Raw genomic sequence first — 26,656 nt, forward strand, 5'->3', positions numbered from 1 at the left:
CAGATTGGATCAAAAAGAAAGATCCAACAATATGTTGCCTGCAAGAGACTCACCTCGTAGAAAGAGATACACATAGACTAAAGGTGAAAGGATGGGGGAAAACATATCATGCACATGGACTCAGCAAAAAAGCTGGGGTATCCATCCTCATTACAGATAAGGTGGACTTCAAGTCAAAACTAGTCAAAAGGGATAAAGAAAGACATTACATACTGCTTAAGGGAACCATAAATCAGCAAGACATAACAATCATAAACATCTATGCCCCAAACAGTGGCTCATCCATGTATGTCAAACAAATCCTTCTCAATTTCAGAAACCAAATAGACCATAACACAATAATACTAGGTGATTTTAACACGCCTCTCTCACCACTGGACAGATCTTCCAAACAAAAATTGAACAAAGAAACCATAGATCTCAATAACACAATCAATAATTTAGACTTAACGGACATTTATAGAATATACCATCCAACCAAGAGTGAATACACTTTCTTCTCAGCAGCACATGGATCCTTCTCTAAAATAGACCATGTATTATGCCACAAAGCTAATGTAAGCAAATACAAGAAGATAGAGACACTACCTTGTATTCTATCAGATCATAATGGTTTGAAGTTAGAAATAAATGAAAGAGTGAAAAACAGAAGCTACTCCAACACCTAGAGATTAAACAATATGCTATTACATGATGAATGGATAACAGAAGATATTAGGAAGGAAATTAAAAAATTCCTAGAGGTAAATGAGGACAAAGAAACATCATATCAAAATCTTTGGGACACTATGAAAGCAGTACTTAGAGGGAAATTTATTTCATGGAACACATTCAATAAAAGAAGTAAAAATCAACAAATAAACAACCTAACACTTCAGCTCAAAGCCCTAGAAAAAGAAGAACAGACCAACACCAAAAGTAGTAGAAGACAGGAAATAGTTAAACTCAGAGCTGAAATCAACGAAATTGAAACAAAAGAAACTATACAAAAAATTGACAAAATAAATAGTTGGTTCTTTGAAAAAATAAACAAAATTGATAAACCCTTAGCCACTCTAACAAAGAGAAGACGAGAGAAAACCCAAATCACCAAAATTCGGAATGAACAAGGAAATATCACAACAGACACGATTGAAATACAAAACATAATTAGAAGCTATTTTGAAAATCTATATTCTAACCAAATAGAAAATTTCAAAGACATCAACAGGTTTCTAGAGACATATGAATTGCCTAAATTGAGCGAGGAGGACATACAAAATTTAAATAGATCAATTTCAAGTAATGAAGTAGAAGAGGTCATCAAAAGCCTACCAACAAAGAAAAGTCCAGGACCAGACGGGTTCTCAGCCGAGTTCTACAAAATCTTTAAAGAAGAGCTCATTCCAATACTTCTCAAAGTATTCCATGAAATAGAAGAGGAGGGTACCCTCCCAAACTCATTCTATGAAACCAATATTACCTTGATACCCAAGCCAGACAGAGATAAATCGAGGAAAGAAAATTTCAGACCGATATCATTAATGAACATTGACGCAAAAATTCTCAATAAAATTTTAGCAAATCGCATACAAAAATATATTAAAAAGATAGTGCACCACGATCAAGTGGGTTTTATCCCAGGGATGCAAGGTTGGTTCAACATCAGGAAATCAATAAACGTAATTCACCATATCAATAGACTTAAAGTCAAGAACCACATGATTATTTCAATAGATGCAGAAAAAGCATTTGATAAAATGCAACACCCCTTCATGCTCAAAACACTAGAAAAAATAGGGATAGTAGGAACATTCCTTAACATTGTAAAGGCCATCTATGCTAAGCCCATGGCTAATATCATTCTAAACGGTGAAAAACTGAAAGCATTCCCCCTAAAAACTGGAACAAGACAGGGATGCCCTCTTTCACCACTCCTATTCAATATCGTTCTTGAGACTCTAGCCAAAACAATTAGACAGACCAAGGAAATTAAAGGAATACGAATAGGAAAAGAAGAACTCAAACTATCCCTATTTGCGGATGATATGATTATATACTTAGAGGAACCAGGAAATTCCACCAGAAAACTGTTAGAAGTCATAAGTGAATTCAGTAAAGTGGCAGGTTACAAGATCAATGCTCATAAATCCAATGCATTTTTATACATAAGTGAGGAATCCTCAGAAAGAAAATTATGAAAACCACCCCATTCACCATAGCATCGAAAAAAATAAAATACTTGGGAATCAATCTCACAAAAGAGGTAAAAGACCTCTACAATGAGAACTACAGAACACTAAAGAAAGAAATCGAAGAAAACCTTAGAAGATGGAAAGATCTCCCATGTTCTTGGATAGGCCGAATTAATATTGTCAAAATGGCCATACTACCAAAAGTGCTATACAGATTCAATGCAATCCCAATTAAAATCCCAATGACGTACCTTACAGAAATAGAGCAAGCAATCATGAAATTCATCTGGAAGAATAAGAAACCCAGAATAGCTAAAGCAATCCTTCGCAGGAAAAATGAAGCAGGGGGTATCGCAATACCCGAACTTCAACTTTATTACAAAGCAATAGTAACAAAGACGGCATGGTACTGGTACCAAAATAGACAGGTAGATCAATGGTACAGAATAGAGGACACGGACACAAACCCAAATAAATACAACTTTCTAATACTAGACAAAGGCGCCAAAAATATGCAATGGAGAAAAGATAGCCTCTTCAACAAATGGTGCTGGGAGAATTGGAAATCCATATGCAACAGAATGAAACTAAACCCATATCTCTCACCCTGCACAAAACTCAACTCAAAATGGATTAAGGACCTTGGAATCAGACCAGAGACTCTGCAGATTATAGAAGAAAAAGTAGGTCCCGATCTTCAACATGTCGGCCTAGGACCAGACTTCCTCAACAGGACTCCCATAGCACAAGAAATAAAAGCAAGAATCAATAACTGGGATAGATTCAAACTAAAAAGCTTTCTCTCAGCAAAGGAAACTATCAGTAATGTGAAGAAAGAGCCTACAGAGTGGGAGAATATCTTTGCCAATCATACTTCAGATAGAGCACTAATCTCCAGAATCTATAAAGAACTCAAAAAACTCTACACCAAGAATACAAATAATCCAATCGACAAATGGGCTAAGGAAATGAACAGACACTTCACAGAAGAAGATGTACAAGCAATCAATAAACATATGAAAAAATGTTCAACATCTCTAGTAATTAGAGAAATGCAAATCAAAACCACCCTAAGATTCTATCTCACCCCAATTAGAATGGCGATTATCAAAAATACAAGCAACGGGTGTTGGCAAAGATGTGGGGAGAAAGGTACACTCATACATTGCTGGTGGGGCTGCAAATTAGTGTAGCCACTCTGGAAAGCAGTGTGGAGATTCCTTAGAAAACTTGGAATGGACCCTCCATTTGACCCAGCTATCCCACTCCTTGGCCTATACCCAAAGGACTTAAAATCAGCATACTACAGAGATACAGCCACATCAATGTTCATAGCTGCTCAATTCACAATAGCCAGACTGTGGAACCAACCTAGATGCCCTTCAATTGATGAGTGGATAAAGAAACTGTGGTATATATACACAATGGAATATTACTGAGCCATAAAGAATGACAAAATTATGGCATTTGCAGGCAAATGGATGAAATTGGAGAATATCATGCTAAGTGAGATAAGCCAATCTCAAAAAGACAAGGGACGAATGATATCGCTAATAAGTGGAGGATGACACATAATGGGGGGGAGGGAAGGGTTAGTGTTAGGGTTAGAGTTAGGGTTAGGGAGGGGGGAAGTATGGAGGAAGAAAGTACTGTATAGAGGGTAAAGAGGGATGGGAGGTGTGGGGGGAAGGGGAAAAAATAACAGAATGAATCAAACAACATTATTGTATGTGGATTTATGATTACACAAATGGTATGCCTTTGCGCCATGTACAAACAGAGAGGCAACATGTATCCCATTTGTTTACAATAAAATAAAAAAAATAAAATAAAAAAAAACTATACAGACATCAAAGTATGCTTTAAAATTTTAGTATAAATTAGTTCAAAACATAGATTACACTACTTTGAAATCTATTTTGTGTTTAAAATTTAATGTGCTTAGCTTGAATATGTCTTGGGTTTTTTCTTAAAAAAAAAAATCACCTAGTATTATTGTGTTATGGTCTATTTGGTTTCTGAAATTGAGAAGGATTTGTTTGACATACATGGATGAGCAACTGTTTGGGGCATAGATGTTTATGATTGTTATGTCTTGCTGATTTATGCTTCCCTTAAACAGTATGAAATGTCCTTCTTTATCCCTTCTGACTAACTTTGGCTTGAAGTCCACATTATCTGAAATGAGGATGGATACTCCAGCTTTTTTGCTGTGTCCATGTGCATGGTATGTTTTTCCCCATCCTGTCACCTTTAGACTATGGGTATCTTTTTCTCTGAGGTGAGTCTCTTGCAGGCAAAATATTGTTGGATCTTTCTTTTTAATCCAGTCTGCCAGTATATGTCTTTTGATTGATGAATTCAGGACATTAACATTCAAGGTTATTATTGAGATATGATTTGTATTCCCTGTCATTTGGTTCATTTTAAAATTTTATTTATTTATTTATTTATTTGACACAACTTGGTTCCTCCTTTATTTGACAATTCCTTTAGGATAATTTCTCCCTTTTCTGATTTGCTTCTTTGTTTTTCATCTCTTCCTCATGGAATATTTTGCTGAGAATGTTCTGTAATGCTGGCTTTCTTTTTGTAAATTCTTTTAGTTTTTGTTAATCATGTAAGGATTTTATTTCATCATCAAATTTGAAGGTAAGTTTTGCTGGGTATAAGATAATTGATTGGCATCCATTTTCTTTTAAGTCTTGAAAAATGTTGTTCCAGACCCTTCTAGCTTTTAGGGTCTGGATTGAAAAATCTGCTGATATCTGTATTGGTTTCCCCCTAATGTAATTTGGTTCTTTTCTATCTCAGCCTTTAAAATTCTGTCTTTATTTTGTGCATTAGGTATTTTCATTATAACGTACCTTGGTGTGGGTCTGATGTAATTTTGTGTATTTGGAGTCCTATAAGCCTCTTGAACTTGATTTTCCATTTCATTCTTCAGTTTTGGGAAATTTTCTGATATTATTTCATTGAATAGATTGTTCATTCCTTTGGTTTGATTCTCCAAGCCTTCCTCAATCCCAATAATTCTTAAATTTGGCCTTTTCATGATATCTCATAGTTCTTGTAGATTCTGTTCATGATTTCTTACCATCTTCTCTATTTGGTCAACTCTGTTTTCAAGGTTAAATATTTTGTCTTCAATATCTGAGGTTCTGTCTTCCAGGTGTTCTATCCTATTGGATATGCTTTCTATGGAGTTCTTAATTTGGTTTATTGTTTCCTTCATGTCAAGGATTTCTGTTTTTTTTTTTTTCAATATCTCTAACTCTTTATTGAAATGATCTTTTGCTTCCTGTATTTCCTCTTTTAACTGTTGATTGGTGTGATCTTCAATGCCTGCATTTTCTCTTATCTCCTCGTTTGCTTCTCTGATCATTTTAATTATGTACATTCTGAACTCCTTTTCTGTCATTTCTTCTGCCATGTTGTCATTGGGTTTTATTGATGTAACATCTACATTTGTTTGGGGCATTTTCTTCCCTTGTTTTCTCATATTGTTCAGGTATCAGTGGACTGCTAAGATATTGCAGATTTCCTCTATTGACTTATAATGTTCCTGAAGATTTCTAGTATATCCCCTCTTTGCCTTCAGTAGGCTGAAGTCTTGGAGGAAGTTGATAGTGCGGTGCTCCACAAGGAAGCTGCCTCTCTATGGGTGGTGGCCTTCAGGTGGGGTATATTCCCTGCTAGTGGGAAGAGGTCCCTCCACTTGTTGACCAATGGTCATCCAAAGGGGATCTAGGCTGTGGGCTGAGGCAAGGCCTGTTTTGGCCTGTGTCTCTGGTTTTACCATCCTTGTGGGAAAACCTCACCCGGCAGGGAAGACTAACCCGGTGGGGAGTTCTCGCTAGTCAGTTCCCCTACTAGAGGTTCCCCTCAATCTACAACTACTGCCTGTGCTGGGCTGCCTTCCGCTGCAATGTTCCCAAGGGCCCGGACCTACCTCCTGGGCCTGGGAGCCTCACCCTTCGCAGACGAGTATCCTTAGGCTGCCTCTCCTCAGACAATCTGCCCGCAGTCCTGGAACCTTCGCTCCGCCCCTAAGCATGTCTCTGTGCGGCTCTTCCACCAAGAAGCCTCCTAGGTCCTGGGACCTTGCTCTGCACCTAATCGCCTGGCTAATCCTCCTCTGAGCAGCCACCTGGAGCCCCATACAATCGCTCCTTGTCCCAGCGACTCGCCGTACGCCTCTTCCTCTGGAGAGGCGCCCAGTGTTCCCATGTGGTCACTAGGAGTCAAAGCAACTCACTGCTTGCCTCCTCCTCCCGCCAACCACCCATAGCCTTGGGCAGTCACTCTGAGTCCAAGTGACCCGCCCCGTTCCTCCTCCTCCTCCGGGTAGCCCCCCGGGTGTTCAGGAGCCGTTGCTCTGAGTCACTTTGAGTCCAAGCACCTGCTGCATGCCTCCTCCGAGCAGCCACCCGGAGCTCTGGTGTGGCCACTCCTAGACCAAGCGACCCACCGCGCTCCTCCTCCGGGCAGCCCCCCAGTGTTCAGGAGCGGTCGCGTTGAGCCCAAACAACTCACCACTCCCCTCCTCCTCTGAGTAGCCACCTGGAACTCTGATGCAGTCACTGCAAGACCAAGCAACCCGCCGCGCTCCTCCTCCTCCTCCTCCGGGCAGGCTCTGGTGTTCAGGAGTGGTCACTCTGAGTCCAAACAGCTCTCCTCGCAGCTCCTCCTCTGGGCAGCTGCCCGAAACTCCAGTGGTTGCTCCGAGTCCAAGCGCTGTGCTGAGTGGCCTCCTCTATGATACTCCCAGTGTGTGAGTTCACTGCTCCAGCGGTGGGGGGGTGTCTCGTTGGGCAGCTCTACTTCACAAAGTTCCCTGTGTTCCAGGACTACCGCCCCATCCGGGACGCCTCCCGAACAGGAGAGACTCACCCGACTGCTTTGAGTTTGTCCCAAGTCTCTCAATGTCTCCTCTTTTGAATCCTAAGTCCTGGAGCAACATGAAATGCAGCCACCCTCTAGTCCGCCATCTTGAAACACCTCTATGGAGTTTTTAACTTGGTTTATTGTTTCCTTCATTTCAAGGATTTCTGTTTGTTTGGTTTTTTTTTTTGTATCTCTATTATTATTTTTAGTATCTTTATTGAAATGATCTCTTGCTTCCCATATTTGCTCTTTTAACTGTTGATTGGTGGGATCATTTAATGCCTGCATTTGCTCTTTCATCTCCTTGTTTGCTTCCCTGATTGTTTTAATTATGTCCATTCTGAACTCCCTTTTGTCATTTCTTCTGCTGTGCTGTCATTGGGTTTTATTGATATAGTATCTAGGTTGGTGTGGAACATTTTCTTCCTTTGTTTTCTCATATTGGTCAGATATCAGTGGGACTCTGAGATATTGCAGATTTCCTCTTTGGCTTACAGCATCCCTGTAGATTTCCAGTACATCCCCTCCCAGCCTTCAGTAGCCTGAAGTCTTGGAGGAACTTGATAATGCAGTGCTTCTGAATAAAACTGCCCTTAGCCAGCTACTGGTTCCAGGGCTTGGAGCTGGCTCTGTGCGGAAAGGCTCTCACTGGGTGGCCTGCTCCAAGAAGCTGGCTGTGGAAGGAGCCTGCCTCCGGAGGGAGCAGGGCTGCTTGGGGAAGTCTCTGGCTGCCCTGCCCTAGTCCCAGAAGCCACCTGTGGGGGGGGGCCTGCCATTGGGTCTGGGGCTTGGAGCTGGCTCTGTGCGGAAAGGCTCTCACTGGGCGGCCTTCTCTGAGAAGATGCCCCTGTCTGGGCCTGACGCTCGGGCCGAGCTTCACCCATTAGGGGAGACTCACCCCGCAACTCTATGTTAGTCTGAGTCTCTCATTGCCTCCCCTTCTTGAATCCTGAGTTCTGGAGCGACGGGAGATGCAGTCACCCTCTAGTCCGCCCTCTTGGATCTGTATAATTTTTCTTTTCTGAAGGCATCAGAAAAACATCTATAAACTTAAGGCATCAGAAAATACACCTTCTATATATTTTTCTTAAATTTTTTTCTGAATATGGATTCAAGTAGATTTCAAAAAATATATATAATTCCAGTTCTAGTGTTAATGAGTGGTGAATAAAAAACTGGCCAGGGTTGTTAAAAGCAATTAATATAATGCCAATCAAAAATCATTCTAAATAAGTAAACATAAGTAAAATTTAAATTTTTCATAGGTGGAGAAGATATAAAATAAATGAAAGAAATCACAAACTGCAGATTATGAACAAGGTCCAGACAATTGATGAAGGAACAAATGATAGAAAAGGAAATATAAATGAACTAAATTTCTCATTCTTAAACGGGTGAAATCAGAAGTTGATTCATAGTCTTGACTTTGATAATTTGTGAAAATTAATTGAAAAAATATAGAATGACACAAAGGTAAGTGTAATAAAATGGCAAAATTTCTGATACTATGAACAGCTATTGGCTTTAAGAGAGAATCAAAGCCAGAAAGAGCTCTTATGATGGTTGGACTTGCAGAGTCCTAGGTATTATTCCTGGAAGAAATTTAGTAGCAATAACAGTTAAAAAAAAAAAAGAAAGAAAGAAAAAAAGATTAAAAATGAGCAAAGGATTTGACTAGAACTTTCCTCAAAGAAGATATAGGAATGGCTAATAAGCACATGAAAAGATGCCCAATATCATTAACCATTAGGAAAATGCAAATCAAAACTATGATGAGATGCTCCCTCATTCAAAAAACAGAAAATAAGTTCTGATGAAAATATCAGGAAACTAGAATTGTTGTGCAAAGTACCATGTAAGCACACCTGTTTGTAGAACCAAGACCAGAAAGAAACTTCCTTCATAGGTTACACAAAGAAATTCTGTGTAACATATGAACAGTATCCTTAGCATTCTTATAATAAATAAAACAAAAAGCTTCATAAGGCTGTTTCCTTTGATTTTCTTTAAGTACAAATTAATGACTAGGTAAGCACCACTGAGAAGGAGGTGGTAGTGGAGAGAAATAAAACACTTTAATTCTTTCCTCTTAAACCTCACATATGAACAATCACAAAAACTTATAAATTCTACTTTGATAATTCCTCAAAGTGGCCATTTTTCTAGTTTCTCACCCTATTTATTTTTTGTGGCTTTGCATCTAAAATAGAGCTCCCAGACAGGTCTTTCTGATGCATTTTTCTGGTTATGACACTCTGTCCCTCAAAAACCATTTCTTACAGGAAAAGCTAAACAAAATGTGTGATCTTGTTCATATAAGGCCCTTCATGACCTGGCGCTAACACAGTGGCTGAAACCTCAATATCAGCAGAGGAAAGGAAGGTGCATCAATGTGTGAAGAGGTCTTGGGGTAGAGAACACAGGCCCCATCTGAAGAGTTGCAGTCACTCAACTCCAACTGATTTTTGCCATGCACCAAGGAGAGCCTGGTGTCTCAAGAGAAACCAGAAGTCTGTAATTTTATATAAAATCCTCTGGTTTTTAAATATGGAAAACTAATTCAAAAGAAAATGATATTTCTTTTTTTTTAATTTATTTTTATTGTAAACAAATGGGATACATATTGTTTCTGTTTCTACATGGAGTAACAGCATACCATTTGCATATTCATAAATTTACATAGAGTAATGATGTTTGATTCATTCCATTATTTTTTCCGTCCCCCCCCTCCCACCTCTCTTTTCTCGCTATACAGTCCCTCCTTCCTCCATTCTTGTCCCACTCCCACCCCCCATTATGTGTCATCATCCGCTTATCAGTGAGGCCATTCCTCTTTTGGATTTTTGAGATTGGCTTATCTCACTTAACATGATATTCTCCAATTTCATCCATTTGCCTGCAAATGCCATAATTTTATCATTCTTTATAGCTGAGTAATATTCCATTGTATATATATACCACAGTTTCTTTATCCATTCATCAATTGAAGGGCATCTAGATTGGTTCCATAGTCTGGCTATTATGAATTGAGGCGCTATGAACATTGATGTGGCTGTATCTCTGTAGTGTGCTGATTTTAAGTCGTATGGGTATAGCCCGAGGAGTGGGATGGCTTGGAATGGTAGGTCCATTCCAAGTTTTCTAAGGAATCTCCACACTGCTTTCCAGAGTGGCTGCACTAATTTGCAACCCCACCAGCAGTGTATGAGTGTACCTTTTTCCCCACATCCTCGCCAACACCTAATGTTGCTTGTGTTCTTGATAATTGCCATTCTAATTGGGGTGAGATGGAATCTTAGTGTAGTTTTGATTTGCATTTCTCTTATTACTAGAGAAGTTGAACATTTTGCTTGTACATCTTCTTCTGTGAAGTGTCTGTTCATTTCCTTAGCCCATTTGTTGATTGGGTTATTTGTATTCTTAGTGTAGAGTTTTTTGAGTTCATTATAGATTCTGGAAATTAGTGCTCTATCTGAAGTATGAGAGGCAAAGACATTCTTCCACTCTGTAGGCTCTCTCTTCTCATTGCTGATAGTTTCCTTTGATGAGAGAAAGCTATTTAGTTTGAATCTATCCCAGTTATTGATTCTTGCTTTTATTTCTTGTGCTATGGGAATCCTGTTGAGGAAGTCTGATTTAAGCCAACAAGGTGAAGGTTTGGACCTACATTTTCTTCTATAAGATGCAGGGTCTCTGGTCTGATTTCAAGGTCCTTGATCCATTGTGAGTTGAGTTTTGTGCAGGGTGAGCGATAAGGGTTTGGTTTCATTCTGTTGCATATGGATTTCCAGTTTTCCCAGCACCATTTGTTGAAGAGGCTATCTTTTCTCCATTGCATATTTTTGGCACCTTTGTCTAGTATTAGAAAATTGTATTTATTTGGGTTTGTGTCCGTGTCCTCTATTCTGTATCATTGATCTACCTGTCTATTTTGGTGCCAATACCATGCTGTTTTTGTTACTGTTACTTTGTAGTATAGTTGAAGTTCTGGTATTGCGATACCCCCTGTTTCATTCTTCCTGCTAAGGATTGCTTTAGCTATTCTGGGTTTCTTATTCTTCCAGATGAATTTCCTGATTGCTTGCTCTATTTCTATAAGGTACGACATTGGGATTTTAATTGGAATTGCATTGAATCTGTATAGCACTTTTGGTAGTATGGCCATTTTGACAATATTAATTCTTCCCATCCAAGAACATGGGAGATCTTTCCATCTTCTAAGGTCTTCCTCAATTTCTTTCTTCAGTGTTTTGTAGTTTTCATTGTAGAGATCTTTTACCTCTTTGGTTAGATTGAAGCCCAAGTATTTTATTTTTTTTAAGGCTATTGCAAATGGAGTTGTTTTCCTCATTTCCCTTTCAGCTGTTTCATCGCTTGCATATAAAAATGCTGTAGATTTATGCGTGTTGATTTTATAGCCTGCAATATTGCTGAATTCATTGATGAGGTCTAGAAGTTTTCTGGAGGAGGTTTTTGGAACCTCTAAATATACAATCATGTCATCCACAAATTGTGACAGCTTAAGTTCCTTTTTCCTATTCATATCCCTTTAATTTCTTTAGTCTGCCTAATTGCTCTGGCTAGAGTTTCGAGGACAATGTTGAATAGAAGTGGTGAAAGAGGGCATCCCTGTCTTGTTCCCATTTTTAAAGGGAATGGTTTCAGTTTTTCTCCATTAAGAATGATGTTGGCCATGGGCTTAGCATAAATAGCCTTTACAATGTTCAGGTATGTTCCCACTATCCCTACTCTTTCTAGTGTTTTGAGTATGAAGGGGTGATGTATATTGTCAAATGCTTTTTCTGCGTCAATTGAAATAACCATATGATTCTTATCCTTAAGTCTATTGGTATGATGGATTACGTTTATTGATTTACGGATGTTGAACCATCCTTGCATTCCAGGAATGAACCCCACTTGATCGTGGTGCACAATTTTCGTAATGTTTTTGGATACAGTTTGCCAATATTTTGTTAACGATCTTAGCATCTATATTCATCAAGGATATTGTTCTAAAATTTTCTTTCCTTGATGTGTCTTTTCCTGGTTTGGGTATGAGGGTGATATTAGCTTCCTAGAATGAGTTCAGTAGGGTACCCTCCTTTTCTATTTCCTGAAATATTTTGAGAAGTATTGGAATGAGTTCTTCTTTGAAGGTCTTGTAGAAATCGGCTGAGAATCCGTCTGGTCCTGGGCTTTTCTTGGATGGAGGATTTTTAATGGCTTCTTCTATTTCATTGCTTGATATTGATCTGTTTAAATCGTGTATGTCCTCCTGGTTCAGTTTGGGAGGAGCATATGTCTCTAGAAATTTGTCAATGTCTTCGGTAATTTCTATTTTGTTAGAATACAGATTTTCAAAGTAGCTTCTCATTATGTTCTGTATCTCAGTGGTGTCTGTTGTGATATTTCCTTTTGCATCATGTATTTTAGTAATTTGAGTCTTCTCTCTCCTTCTCTTTGTTAGTGTGCCTAAGGGTTTATCTATTTTGTTTACTTTCTCAAAGAACCACCTTTTTGTTATGTCAATTTTTTTAATAATTTCTTTTGTTTCAATTTCATTGATTTCAGCTCTGATTTTAATTATTTCCTGTCTTCTACTACTTTTGCTGTTATTCTGTTCTTCTTTTTCTAGGGCTTTGAGCTGTAATGTTAGGTCATTTAGTTGTTGACTTTTCATTCTTTTCTGGAATGCGCTCCATGCAATGAATTTTCCTCTTAGTACCACTTTCATAGTGTCCCAGAGATTTTGATATGTTGTATCGTCATTCTCAGTGACCTCTAAGAATTTTTTAATCTCCTCCCTGATGTTTTTTGTTATCCATGTTTCATTCAATAGCATATTATTTCATCTCCAAGTGTTGGAGTAATTTCCTTTTTTAACTTTGTCATTGATTTCTACTCTCGGTCCATTATGATCTGATAGAACACAAGGCAGTATCTCTATTTTTTTGCATTTCCTAAGGGCTGCTTTGTGGCATAACATATGGTCTATTTTCGAGAAGTTTCCCTGTGCTGCTGAGAAGAAAGTGTATCCGCTCATTGATGGATGGAATATTCTATATATGTCTATTAAGTCTAGGTTATTGATTGTGTTATTGAGTACTACGGTTTCTTTTGTTGGATTTTGTTTGGAAGATCTATCTAGTGGTGACAGCACTGCGTTAAAGTCACCCAGAATTATTGTGTTGTGGTCTATGTGATTCCTGAAATTGAGAAGGATTTGTTTGATGTACAGGGATGCACCATTGTTTGGGGCATAAATATTTACTATCATTATGTCTTCCTGATTTATGGTTCCCTTAAGCACTATGAAATGTCCTTCTTTAACCCTTCTGACTAACTTTGGCTTGAAGTCCACTTTATCTGATATAAGGATGGAAAGCCCCGCTTTTTTACTGAGTCCATATGCGTGGTAGGTTTTTTCCCATCCTTTCACCTTTAGTCTGTGGATGTCTTTTTCTATGAGATGAGTCTCTTTCAGGCAGCATATTGTTGGGTCTTTCTTTTTAATCCATTCTGCCAGTCTATGTCTTTTGATTGAGGAGTTTAGGCCATTAACATTCAGGGTTATTATTGAGATATGATTTGTATTCCCAGTCATTTGGCTTATTTTTGGTTTTTAAGTTGGCTTGGTTTCTCCTTTGAGTGGTTTTTCTCTAAGGTAGTTCCTCCCTTTGCTGACCTCCATTGTTGTTTTTCATTTCCTCCTCATTGAATATTTTATTGAGAACATTCTGTAGTGCAGGCTTTTTATTTGTAAATTCTTTTAACTTTTGTTTATCATGGAAGGATTTTATTTCATCTTCAAATCTGAAGGTTAGTTTTGCTGAGTATAGGATTCTTGGTTGGCAACCATGTTCCTTCAGAGCTTGAAATATGTTGGTCCAGGCCCTTCTAGCTTTTAGAGTCTGGGTTGAGAAGTCTGCTGCTATCCGTATTGTTCTCCCCCTATATGTAAGCTGATGCTTTTCTCTTGCAGCCTTCAAAATCCTATCTTCATTTTGAATGTTAGGCATTTTCATTATAATGTGCCTTGGTGTGGATCCGTTGTGATTCTGTGCATTTGGTGTTCTGTAAGCCTCTTGTATTTGATTTTCCATTTCATTCTACAGGTTTGGAAAATTTTCTGATATTATTTCATTGAATAGATTGTTCATTCCTTTGGTTTGTATCTCTGTGCCTTCCTCAATTCCAATAATTCTTAAATTTGGTCTTTTCATGATGTCCCATAGTTCTTGGAGATTCTGTTCATGATTTCTTACCATCTTCTCTGTTTGGGCGACTTTATTTTCAAGATTAAATATTTTGTCTTCATTGTCTGCGGTTCTGTCTTCCAAGTGGTCTAGTCTGTTGGTGATGCTTTCCATTGAGTTTTTTATTTGGTTTTTTGTCTCCTTCATTTCAAGGATTTCTGTTTGGTTTTTTTTTTTTTGAGAATCTCTCTCTTTGTTGAAATGATCTTTTGCTTCCTGCAGGTGCTCTTTCAGCTTATTGGTATTATCATTCATTGCCTCCATTTGCTCTCTTATCTCATCCTTTGCTTCGCAAATCATCTTAATCATGTATAATCTGAAGTCCTTTTCTGTCATTTCTTCTAACATACTGTCATTGGATTCTATTATTATAGAATCTAGATTTGTTTGGATCATTTTCTTCCCTTGTTTTTTCATGTTGTTCATGTATCTTCCCCTCTAGTGCTGCAGATCTGGGGTTTGCAGATTTCCCCCTATAGGCTTATAGTGGCCCTATAGGTGTCCAAAACCCTTTCATTGAGGGGAGATCAATATTAGCAGTGCCCAAATCAGACACTATGCAATCCTAGACCAAATAGCCCCTATGGGGACAATAACATCATGTAAATAAGGAGAAAGTGACTCTGAGGGAACAGGTAAACAGAAGGAAAAGAAAGCAAGAAATATAAAGAAATAAAAACTTAATTTTTTTTAAAAAAAGGAGAAAAAAGAAAATCTACTGTATAATAGTCATATACTAATGAGACCTCCCAGTGTTCAGTAGCCTGATGTATGAGAGGTACCTGACAATGAGCTTCAAGCCTCCAGCAGGCATCTCAGGATGGGATTTGCCTCACCCGAAGATCGGAGCTATGGCTTCCAGGATTATCCAAGATGGCTGCTCTGGCTTCCAAATGTGTTGGCAAATGAGGAGCTGCAGCTCAGGGGTGGACGTGGTCAGCTGGAGGTCCTGGAGACAGGATGCAGTTGGTCCGGCAGTGGTCCTGGAGGTCGGGTGTGTTTGGTGTGGTTGTGGGATCCAGGAGGCCAGGTGCAATCAGTTGGTCTGGGTTCCCGGTGATAGGGCACAGTCAGTTGGTCTGGGGGTCCTGGTGGCAGGGAGCAGTCAGTTGATGTGAGAGCCCCAGAGGCAGGGAGTGATCGGTTGGGCTGAGGGATCCTGGAGATGGGACTCAGTCTGTCCGGCCAGGGGTCCTACAGGGCCCAGCTATTGTCTCAAAATGGCGGCAGCCACGTGTAATCAAACCTGCAGGTACTGTAACAGTGAACTTCCAGGCAGCAGCAGGCAGCTGGTTCTCCACTGGCAGTCTGCGGTCAATCTGCTGGCAGCTGTCGGACGATCGGGAGGTGAACCTCGAGCGTTGGGTGATGGATAGGGGCAAGGTAGGCGATGGACAGGCAAGAGGCAGGCAAATGGCGGATGACAAACGCCTGACAGTGAGGAATCTGCTCTCAAAAATGGTGTCAATGTGCTGGCAGATTGCAGGTGATCACAGCAGACAAATGGGGTAAAGAGCAGGGGATCGATAAGCAACAAAAACTGCCTCACCAAGAAACAGATATCCTCTGCTTGAATCCGGCATTGCAGAGCAACAAGGAACGCAGCCTCCCTCTAGACCACCATCTTGGATCCCCAAAGTCAGAAAATGATATTTCTTGAGCCAAAGAAAACACATCTTCAGACAAGATATGGCCTAAGGAGCTTGGCTTGTATGTGTGTCCTATTTCACACTCTGCCCTTTTACACTTGAGCTACGACTTCTGCTGTCCTCCCTCTTTGTTGTTCTCTACACTGTTTCTTCTGAATGCCCAGATTTAAGGAGAAACTTCAAGGATGATTTCACATACCAATTCAGTAAGCCTTTCCTGTACCCACCGTATACAACATTTGTCCTCTGAAGCATCACAATATTGTAATCTTTTTTATGGCACTAAACACTCTACTAAGTTCAATAGTTATTTTCATGCATAATTTTTCTCTACGATGAAATGTCATGAGAACACAGGCCCTGCTGGATCTAACTTTGACTACTCCACAACAAGTCACATAGTCTTTCCCCAGTCAATACAGAAGGATTTAAGAATTAATTATCCCAAGGTTTTTAATGGAAGAATTAAAATATTTAGCTATACCCACTACAGTATAGACTTTTGTATTCAATACAGTGCTTAGAAGTCCTGTGTTAGACAGATGGCTTTCTTTTCCCCTTCACAGTTGATATACATATTTTAGATAGGGAACTTTCTAGCATAACATCAATTTTCTTAGCACTGAGTTCTTTATTTTCTCATGAAATGAAGGTTTGCACTCCCTCAAGCACATCTTAAAATATCTTGACTCTGCATGTAATGTTTAGATTGTTTTATAAATCAATTTTAGGCCTATGATATATTTGTGCCATTTGTCTGCAAATATAATGTTTTTAAATTGGTGTAAGTTGACCTGAATATCTTCCCAAACTGAGAAGTAATATCATTTCAAATTTACCCAGTAACTATTTTAAAGTCCTGAATATTTTCTTAAATTAGATTAGTTTATATTGAAATATATTTTTCCAAAGATTCATATGTTTTAATTCAGAGATTAAGAAAACAGATTTTCTAAAAACCACTCATGTAACCTGGACTTTCCAGTAGTCCCACACAATGGTGATGTTGATCTTTATGTTCATTTATCAACAGCCTACCCCACCTCTTGAGATATTCAAAATATATTTCCAAACTGCAAAAAAATCTTAACTACAATTTCAACTTTGGAAACAAAAGATGACAAAAATTGAAGATTACAGAATGCTCCAGACATTAGACTCTCCTCCCCTCCTGCTGAAGAGTAGGAGGGCAGAGATCCTGAAGGTGCCATAAGAAAGTGAGGATTTGAGCACAAATGAAATATCACAGAAGTTAAGGAGACTTTAGTTGATATTTGAATTTGAGTAGCTGAAGTTCAAACTGGCATTTTCACAATTTAAGCGGCATATTTAAGGAGAAAAAAAAGAAGAAAAAGCCAAGTGCTCAAAATTGAAATCCTCCCATGAACATTCATTTTATTTGAAAAATTAGAGACTTGTCAAAGAACAGCCATAACATTTACAAAAATGTGGGGACAGAGCAAATTAAATGAGAAAACGTGTGAGAAGTTTTTTGGTCCTTCCTACCAAGTGGAAGAGACACACAAATGGGCTGTCATGTACTTTTCAAGTTAAAGATTTGCTTAAAGAGCTTTAACTCTAAATCTGAACTCCATGTGAAGGAGTTAATAGCAACTGTGATATAACAGACTAGTATGTTCTTTCGAAGTAGATAGCAGTAGCATATATAATCTGTTGATGATTGTGTATTTTGAACCCTCCCTATGTGTGTTTATGCTCTCAGTAGAACTCTGAGTGCCTCTCAGTCCACACAGGAGTCATCTGCCAGCTCATGAGATAACAGGAAGAAATTATGAGTAAAATTTTATAGAATACATGCATCTATATTCAAATATATAGACATAAATATAGGTGTGTATGCAGTAGGTGTGGGTTATTGTTGTTTGTTTTTGCAGTGCTGGGGATTGAACCCAGTGCCTTGTGCATTCTAGGCAAGCACTGGACCACTCAGTTAAATTGTGAGTCCAATACATGTGCTCAAACCAAGTAAAAAAATACATCAATTCATTTTAAATTGCACACTTAAACAAGAACACCAATAGACTTTTAATTGTCTCCTTCTAAAATCTTTTTCTAATAAATACAAAACATTTATACATTTTAGAGGTTAAAATGATGCAGGTGTCAAAAAGAAACGTAATCAGGTAGCAAATAAAAACAACTTTGTGATGAGTTTCTCCTGTGAAGCAATAAAGAGCCTGTGCAATGGGAGGCTAAAACCTTGGAAAGAAAATGTCAAGTTGAGAAATGCTTTGACATAAAGATAATGTACAAATAAAAGGAAAGAATACTTGGGGAGAGGAAACAATTGAAAGAAAAACAATTTATGTGTAATACAGAAGCTTCTGTACACATTTAAGGTATAACAGGCCTGGTAAAGGTTTCAGAAAATGATGAAATATTTTGTTGATCTTATAGAGAAAAAAGAAACCCTCAATGAAAAATCACCATTCAAAATGCCAAATTCAAACAAGCTTCAAACTTTATGTTATATGGAACTCTATAAAATTTAAATCTATAGTGAGGTAAACAGAACAATGCCACCCCCCCCCCAAAAAAAAAGATGACCATATTAATCTCTAAAACCAGTGGATATGTAACCTCAGGTGGCAAAAGGGATTTTGCCAATGTGATGTAATTAAGGACCTTGCAATGGAGTGAATGTTCTGGATTATCTGAGTGGGCTCAATAAGCATAGGGCTTTAAAAGCAGAGACCCTTTACCAGCTCAAGACGAAGGCACCTGTAACCATGGAAGAATAACCGAGGAGATATATTGGCTCCTGATGCCCTTCAAAACTAGGGCATCAGGAGTCAAGGAATTCAGGTGACCTCCAGAGATTGCAACAAACAAGGAAATGTATTTCCCCAGGGGCCTAGAAAGGAAGACAGTCCTGTAAACACCTTGGTCTTAGTCCAAGTAAGACCTATGACTTTCAACCTATAGAACTGTAAGCATATAAATGTGTGCTATTTTAAGCCACTACATTTTGTGTTAATTTGTTATATGTTCTGGAATTTGCTGGATATGTTAATTTTCAATTAATACAATAAATTCCAGAACATATATTTTTTAAATGTAATATTTTCAAACTTTGCATTAAAAATAAGCATAAAAATTTTAATAGCTGTCTCAATTATATAATAGTCTGTGATAGTGCATATAAAATATGAGATTAAAAAATAAACTTTTGGAATGCTAACCCACACAAGAGAGGTTAGGGAAGGGAAAAATAGAAGTTCATTGGATTAGACAAAGAGAAATGAAGGGAAAGGAGGGGGAATGGGAACAGGAAAGAGTAGACGAATCATATATAACTTTCCTTTGCTCATGTATGAATACCCAACCAGTATAACTCCATACTATATACAACCACACAAGTGGGATCCTAATTGGAATGGTTTGTACTCCATGTATGTATATATGTCAAAATACACGCTACTGTCATGTATATCTAAAAACTACAAATAAAAAAACAGGTTTTTGGAAATATTTAAGGGAACTTAAACATCTTCAAAAAAAAACTTACCAACTACCTGTCTCCTGCTAGATGGAGAGCCTAGAAAAAATGTTTTACCATGAAAATTCTACATCAAATTTCATTTAATGGTAAGATATTAAATTTGGCAGTGTGTGCCCCTACAAAAAGCTACCATGTTGTTCCATTTCATTTAAGTGCAAACAGTACCATACATAGCCCATCAGTTCCTACAGGATCCAACACTTAGGATCCCAGTTTCTCTTTCTCCCCAACTTCTTGTTATGCAAATTTTGTTTCAACCCCACTCTAGGGATTCTGTACTTAGTTTCTCTGCCTGTAATATGTAAAAAAGCATTGCATGGAGGTCAGGACTACAGACACAGCACATGGAGAAGAAAGGGCATCAGTAGACACAAAACTCCAGAAAGAAGCCTGCAGTGTCACTATTACCAGAACCACCTAGACACCATCTAAAGTTTAGAGATCCCAGAGTGCCAACCCAACCTTTGAATGAACTCTATAAGACCTAGAGTAAATATGCCAGGGAAGGAAACAATGAGTAGTATCAAACTTCTGAGACAAGAGCAATGTGGAGCACATCCCATCAGGGTCAGCAAAGACAACTACACTGCAGGATGATGTGATACCTTTATGCCATACCTTCAGTGGCAGTATAAGTTACATCAACAGATTTAATGATGTCTTTGAGAAACCATCTGGTATATAATGTTTAGGAGCTCAGAGTCAGAAACCAACTACCGGGGTTCATAATCCCAATTCAATCACTTACTCCAGGTTGGCAAGTCATAAAACCTCGGTAGATTGTCAAGAGGCAATAGCCAAGTTACTGCACAGTGTTGTGAGGACTTGCTTAATACACATAAAATACTAAGAGCTTACTTGGACAATAGTAAGTACTCACTAATGGTGGTCACGATTTGTTAGAGGCATCATTCTGATCAGTCAGTCAACCTTTACTGGGGCATGATCTAGTTTTAATTCAAGTTTTGTTAATGTTTGGAAAATGTTCCCTACATATCTAAACATGCCTATTTTCATCTTTCCAAGTTATTCCTTGAAATATATTGAAAATTTCTTTGTTTTTCCCATTGGTTTCTAAACTGCTTAATCAATGACTGGTATTAAACATGCATACCATAAAATCATTGCAATTGTTTAATATGGTTAATGTTTCTCTCTTGTTGTACGCTGGATTATCCAAAGTCATAAGAAAATGGAATATAAAATATCATTTAAAACCTCCTTTATTTATTCTCTCAAGTTTCCTGCTGATTTTCCCCCTTCCCTAGTGGCTGATCTAAGAGAGCATAGATCACTACACAAAGTGAAAAAAAAATCCTTATTCTGAAATAAAAAGAAATTTTAACAATTGACATTAAACTCTAAGTCCAGTAAAGACGTGAATGAGTCAGTATGAATCCTTTGGCATTTGTCAATCTTCAAGAATTAGAAATAAATGGATGTTTGAGCCCGGGGACTGGAGAAAGAAGATTTTCCTTGGACAAACACCTCAGCATGCCGCCTTGAATGTTGAGGGAGCCGTTCAGCTATTTTGCTTATGAAATTGGGAAAACTTGAAGACCAACAACTCAGAAATTCCAGTTACCTCCTTATTCCCAGTTGGAGCTAACTAAGGTAAAGAACTCACAGATATGCCCCTTGGTGCTGGGCATGAAGAAAAGAAAAGCAGAAAGAGATCAGGGAAGGATGTGCCTTTGCACTGTCTGGGTTTGGTTTTTCTCTCCATTCTAAGAGAGTGAAAAGGGTCCAGAAATTTTTTCATATCTTGGGTGTACATATGTATAATCTGTGTGTAGCCAAAACATCCTCTTCAGTAGGTAAATGGAAGCATGAATAACAGAGGTAATTAACCCCACAAGAAGATGAAGGAATCATAAGCTTTGGTTGTTGTTTGGACCTGAACAGTGTTGAATACAAACAGTGACTGAGAAACATACTTTAATCTGATGGGCCTCAGAACAACTGTTTTAAACTAGAAGTGATTGCAATACATAGGAAAGAGTTTTAAATGATCAGATAAGCAGTATTGAAAGTTTAAGAAAGAAAATAAGTTATTTTAAAAGGATTCTATTTTGCATATATCTTATATGAAGCTATCAAATTTTTATCTATATAATTGTATATATATACATATATATGATTGCATACATATATATCTATATTGCACCATTACATTCTAATGTCTCTTCTCCAAAGACTGAACTTTCATTTTCTAAGCTATAGGACGCAATTTGGGGAAGTTGTGCAAGTCATTTTCAGCTGTGTCAAATTTGATCACCAGTGTTTTCCCCATGAAATAAGTACCTTCCACCTAATAACCCTGGCCAAGTCATGGTTCCAGTTTTCTCATGTGTAAAATTAGGAAGTTGTACCTAATGACTTCATTCTCTTCCAACTCAATAATTTAATGACAAGGTAGAAAGCTCCTTTCAGATCTTTGCTTACACTCAGGTGCATAATTAAAGCACTTAAGAAATATGGGAAATAAAACTACTCCAAGATTCAGAAATGAAAAAACATTGTTATTTCTCTTCAAGGTGTTGTGGAGCAACTATTCCATAAATTGATCTAGGTGTTCCTATCAATCGTTGTTTGATTCTGGATTAATATTCATAAATCAAACAAGATAAATGAGCCTTCACCAATGAGCCTCTTAAATAAAAGATTTAAACTACATTTCATTAACCAGCTTTCTCAATGAAATGAAATGTTTGTTAAAGCAAATTTTTTTCCTTACATAGTATTTTCTTCCTATAAGTTTAAGTTTGCCTCTGGAAAGATACATGGTGTTATTTACTTTGGTTAATAAAGATTTCCTAGAATTAATAGCATTTCCAGTATTAGCAAATTTGAAAACCGTATAAATCCCCAGAGCAGTTTCCTTTTAAGTCTTTAAAATCAGGAGATTCTAAGTCTCTTTTAAATCTCACAGAATGTGATTCCTGATGATTTACTATAAATCCCAATGCAGCTAGGAAGTGTTAATGCATTTCGTTCGATAAGAATTTTTTATGAATGCTCAGCCATTGTGTTTTCCAATATATGATTCTGTTCACATCCACTATAGGGTTCAGAGGAGTGGCAGCCATTGGCAATATTGTAAAGTGTTCCTGAAGCAATAGAAAAGAAAAAAAGTCATAATTTTCTATGGGAATAATTTCTATGCCACACTGACACTTTTAAATGTTTTCAATAGTGTTGATTTATTGGAAAGTTTAGAAAGGTAGTGCTTAGAACCAGCTTTTCCCATAAAATCTCAGTGACAGAGAATAACTTTTACATCTTTCAAACTGTCCATTGTGAAAGATTTTTTCATTACGATGAAGGTGTTTAGAGGTTTTTGATTTAATGTAGAATGATAACTCCCTCGAGTCTCAGGCTTCTGGAAAGAACAAACAATGAAACGTACCCATCCCCGGAGCCAGCTCTATAATGGAATATGTTTTGCTATCCATGGCAACAAAGTACTGCCCTGACTTGCTGCAGTTCTATAATGTGAAATTCTGATTCTCAAAAATTAAAAAAATTTCATAAACAAATTGCTTTGACCTTGGGTTTTCAAAAACAACAGAAGCTGTGTCTCTGCTTTCTTCATCCTATTATTGAGGTTAATTTGGGCAGTTTTCTCTTTAATTCTTGGAGAGAGCAAACACAAGGCCACCTTAACATTCTGTAAGATACTTTGATAAACTAACCCTGAAGTGCTGGTCATGTTTTAAGAACATGAAAGTACTAAGTGAAGAGTGTAGGCTAGGTATGACAGGATATCTTAGATACAGGTGTTTTAATAAGTAATTTGATTTTTTTTCCAGTTAAATTAAGGGCTTACAAAATTTAAAATTAGGAGAATTGCCTTTAATAATACCAATTTATAATGATTTTTCTATTACCCCAACATTCTCTTCTAAGAGAGTTTTCTAGGTCCCCTTCTCTGAACACCTGCTCCCAAAGCCTTTCTGAAGGAAATAAGTAAATCTGAAGGAGAGTGGCCAGCAATCCCAGTTTGTCCTAAATTGAGGGGCTCCCTGGGGTGCCAGACTTTCAAAGTTAAGACCAAGAGGAAAAGCCAAAGAAGGTGGTTACCCTACAGAGGTTTCCCAACTTCAGTGAAACTTGCATTTCCTGTAGGGATGTTAAAACTCAAATTTCCAGATCCGAACTCCAGAGATTTTCATTCAGAAGATCTGGGGTAAGCACAACAATTTGCATTTCTTACAAATTCCAAGATGATGCTGATACTGCTTTTCCGAAAGCTACTCTTTGAGAAGTATCTGACATCCAGCACTCTTCAGTACATAAACTGATCAGCTCAAGGGGGCACAATTGAGCCAAACTGACCTAAGTATGTCTCTCAAGAGAATATGACAATGGGGCTCAAGTCATATCAATTACCTTGGTCAGGTAAAGAGGTCTACATTTGACACCAGATGCATAGAAAAAGAAATTGTCACGGTTCCAGTTTCTAATTTCCATCCTTCAGAGAAACTTAGCTGTACTTCTAGTTCCATGAGATCTTTCATTGTCTGCTGATAAATTAGTTTCAACTTCAGATGCTTTAAGTAGCTTATATTATATGAGCCCACAGATCCCCAATTAAAATTAAAATGCTCTAATGACATGCAACACAGAGAGAAAACAATCTAAATTCAAAATGATAGTGTTTCTTTTACAAAATTTTAAACTGTCAGAAAAATTCTTCTCATCATTCATATCACAAAACAGCTTGAAAAATTAATACATTTCATATATTAATGCTTCAACTAAGGAAGAAAGTCTGTAAGGAAGAAAGAAAACTAAAAGGAAAAAATTTCCAACTCACGTTAGTTAATGATGTCCAAAGAATAGATTTTATCACAATGGCTGGTCCACTGAAATCTCATGACACTTAGAATTTTTAACTAAATGATAGATTAGACTAAGTGGGTTTGCATTCCATGGAATTTTGTAAGCAAATCCCACAGATAAAATGAAAATTTGGGGGAGTTTGAGATGATTATTAATTGAATTTATTTTTAGCTGATATATGAAAACATAGAAATAAACACATATTAATAGGTTACCATGGGTTGTTTCAATACATGTATACATTGGGTAATGCTTAAATCAGGCAAAATTTATTAATTTCCTAAGACATTATTAATCATTTTTATGGTAAAAACTCAAAAGTCTTTCTTGAAACTTTTTGAGATACATAGTTACGTATAGTCACCCTATTGTGCATTAGCACACCCAAATATTATTGTTTATTGATCAGAAGTTGGATGAGCTTTACCTATTTACTTATTTATTTTTGCAAACTTAGGATTGAACCCTAATCCTCAGGTATGCTAGGCATGCTCTCTACCTTTGGCCTGCACCCAGTCCCAGAAACATGTTTAAAGTCTATTGGAGAGAACCCTAGGAGAACAGTGCACAGCCAGGATCATTACTCTACCTGTATTTAGTAACAACAAAATTACCATTCTGTTTTAAGTGTCTTTAAGACACTTAAGAAAGACAATTTGAAAATCTTCCTCACTGAATCTGTTCTAACAGTTCAGAGAATTCGCCTTGTGGAAATGCCTTCAACATTTTCTAAACCTTTATCCTCCGTTTTAGTTTGTTTCAGGAGCTCTGATTGGCCAAAAACGTACTCTTGAAAGTCATTGTTAACTGTTTGGTTTTTTTTTTTTTTTTTTTTCCGTATTTGATCCTTCAGTCTTGCAGTCCCCTGAAACTACTTCATGTATTATGTTTGATCGATCCAAACCTACCAGTTTTGAGATTTCTTGATTTATTAAGTAGCATGCAATAATCTATTCTCCTAAATACAATATTTTTTCTTATGGGCATATTCAATATCTTCTAAAATGCCTCTCGTTAAGCTTGACCACTGGTTCATCGCTTTCAAACTATTCTTCCTATTATAACTAAATGAGTTATACCCACTTTAGCCTATCTAAGTGGTTCTGAATCCCTATTCTGTTCTTTAACAGGCCGCCTACCATCTCCTCATTCACACTCCTGAGTCATCTAAAAACATAATAAATATGTTTCCTTTCCTCTCTTTCAGATAAACATAATTTGCAAAAGTTTTGCACTTAGAATTGCTTCCTAAAATTTTACTTGTGACCCACACACACCTCAGAGAGCAGAACTCACAGTATTTGTTATCAGACGCACTTACAAGGTAGAGCATGATCACACTGCTTCCCCATTTAAACTATACTATCTGCTATAGCCCTCTGTTTCTCCCTTTTAGCAGTATTTATCAGAGTAATCCTCATCTGGTTTCATTACATCCTCGTTAGTACACGTCTGTTATCTCCCTGCTGCCAAATCAAGAGTAAAGGTTCTTTTTGTTTTATGATCCCTGTGGGCAAATGTCATTCTTGGCTGAACACATCCAGTGCCCATAAGGTTCTAATAGTTGAAGTGCTTAAAGCACCTGCCATCCATCAAGGTTTATGATGCGGTTACCATAGCTACCAAAACCCCATGCATTCCTGATCACATGGGATCTCTTCTGTGAGAGAGAGAGAGAGGGAGGGGAGATCTGCCAGGAATTATTCACATGAATTTAGGCCCTATTAAACAATTAAAATCAGGCAAGGAGTGGTTTAAAATGTAAATAAAGCACAACAATAAATTCAGAGCCACCAAGATAAGCTGAGACCAAATCAAACCCACACTGACTTGAAATAGATGGACAGAAATGAGTCCATCTCCTTTATGCCGCATCATGTCAGCAGATGGCAAGGCGTACAATTTTCAAGACTTCCTTGGAGATAGCCTTTGGAAAAAAGTACTGGAGTACATAACTTTTAATCAAAAGTTACTGTGGAAGCCTTTTTTCTTTCCCCAAAGAAAGTTTGCTTTTAAATAACAATACTAGAGTTGTATTTTATACCGAACCTTTCATCCAAGAAGCACATAATGCTCTATAAACGTATTAATCTTCACAACCTTCCTGTAAAGCACAGGGGTAGCAAACTCCCCAGATGCGCATATTGAATTTTTAAAAAGCAGTTTAAGTTGAATCAATAGTCTATTCAGAAAGGAAGGTTAAAAAGGTAGGCCTTGCACTGTGTCTTAATAATCAAAGTCCACTAGGAATTTATTAGGCTGTGACAAAAGGAAAAGAAAGGAAAAGAATAAGCTTTTGTACATTGCCTATGTGGCTTATAG

The 26,656-nt window shown here is 37.6% G+C and overlaps 1 long non-coding RNA gene across 1 annotated transcript in view; it reads left to right on the forward strand.

Moving 5' to 3' along the window:
* The window catches only part of LOC306637868, a 606,330-nt gene extending 593,855 nt beyond the window's left edge, over positions 1 to 12,475 (forward strand). The window contains exon 3 of the long non-coding RNA XR_013757299.1: positions 12,408 to 12,475. This is a non-coding gene — a long non-coding RNA (uncharacterized lncRNA). The remainder of the gene's footprint in view (positions 1 to 12,407) is intronic.
* The last annotated feature ends 14,181 nt before the right edge of the window (positions 12,476 to 26,656 follow it).

The sequence above is a fragment of the Sciurus vulgaris genome (assembly GCF_902686455.1).
Source record: "Sciurus vulgaris genome assembly, chromosome: 10".
NCBI classification, from domain to species: domain Eukaryota; kingdom Metazoa; phylum Chordata; class Mammalia; order Rodentia; family Sciuridae; genus Sciurus; species Sciurus vulgaris.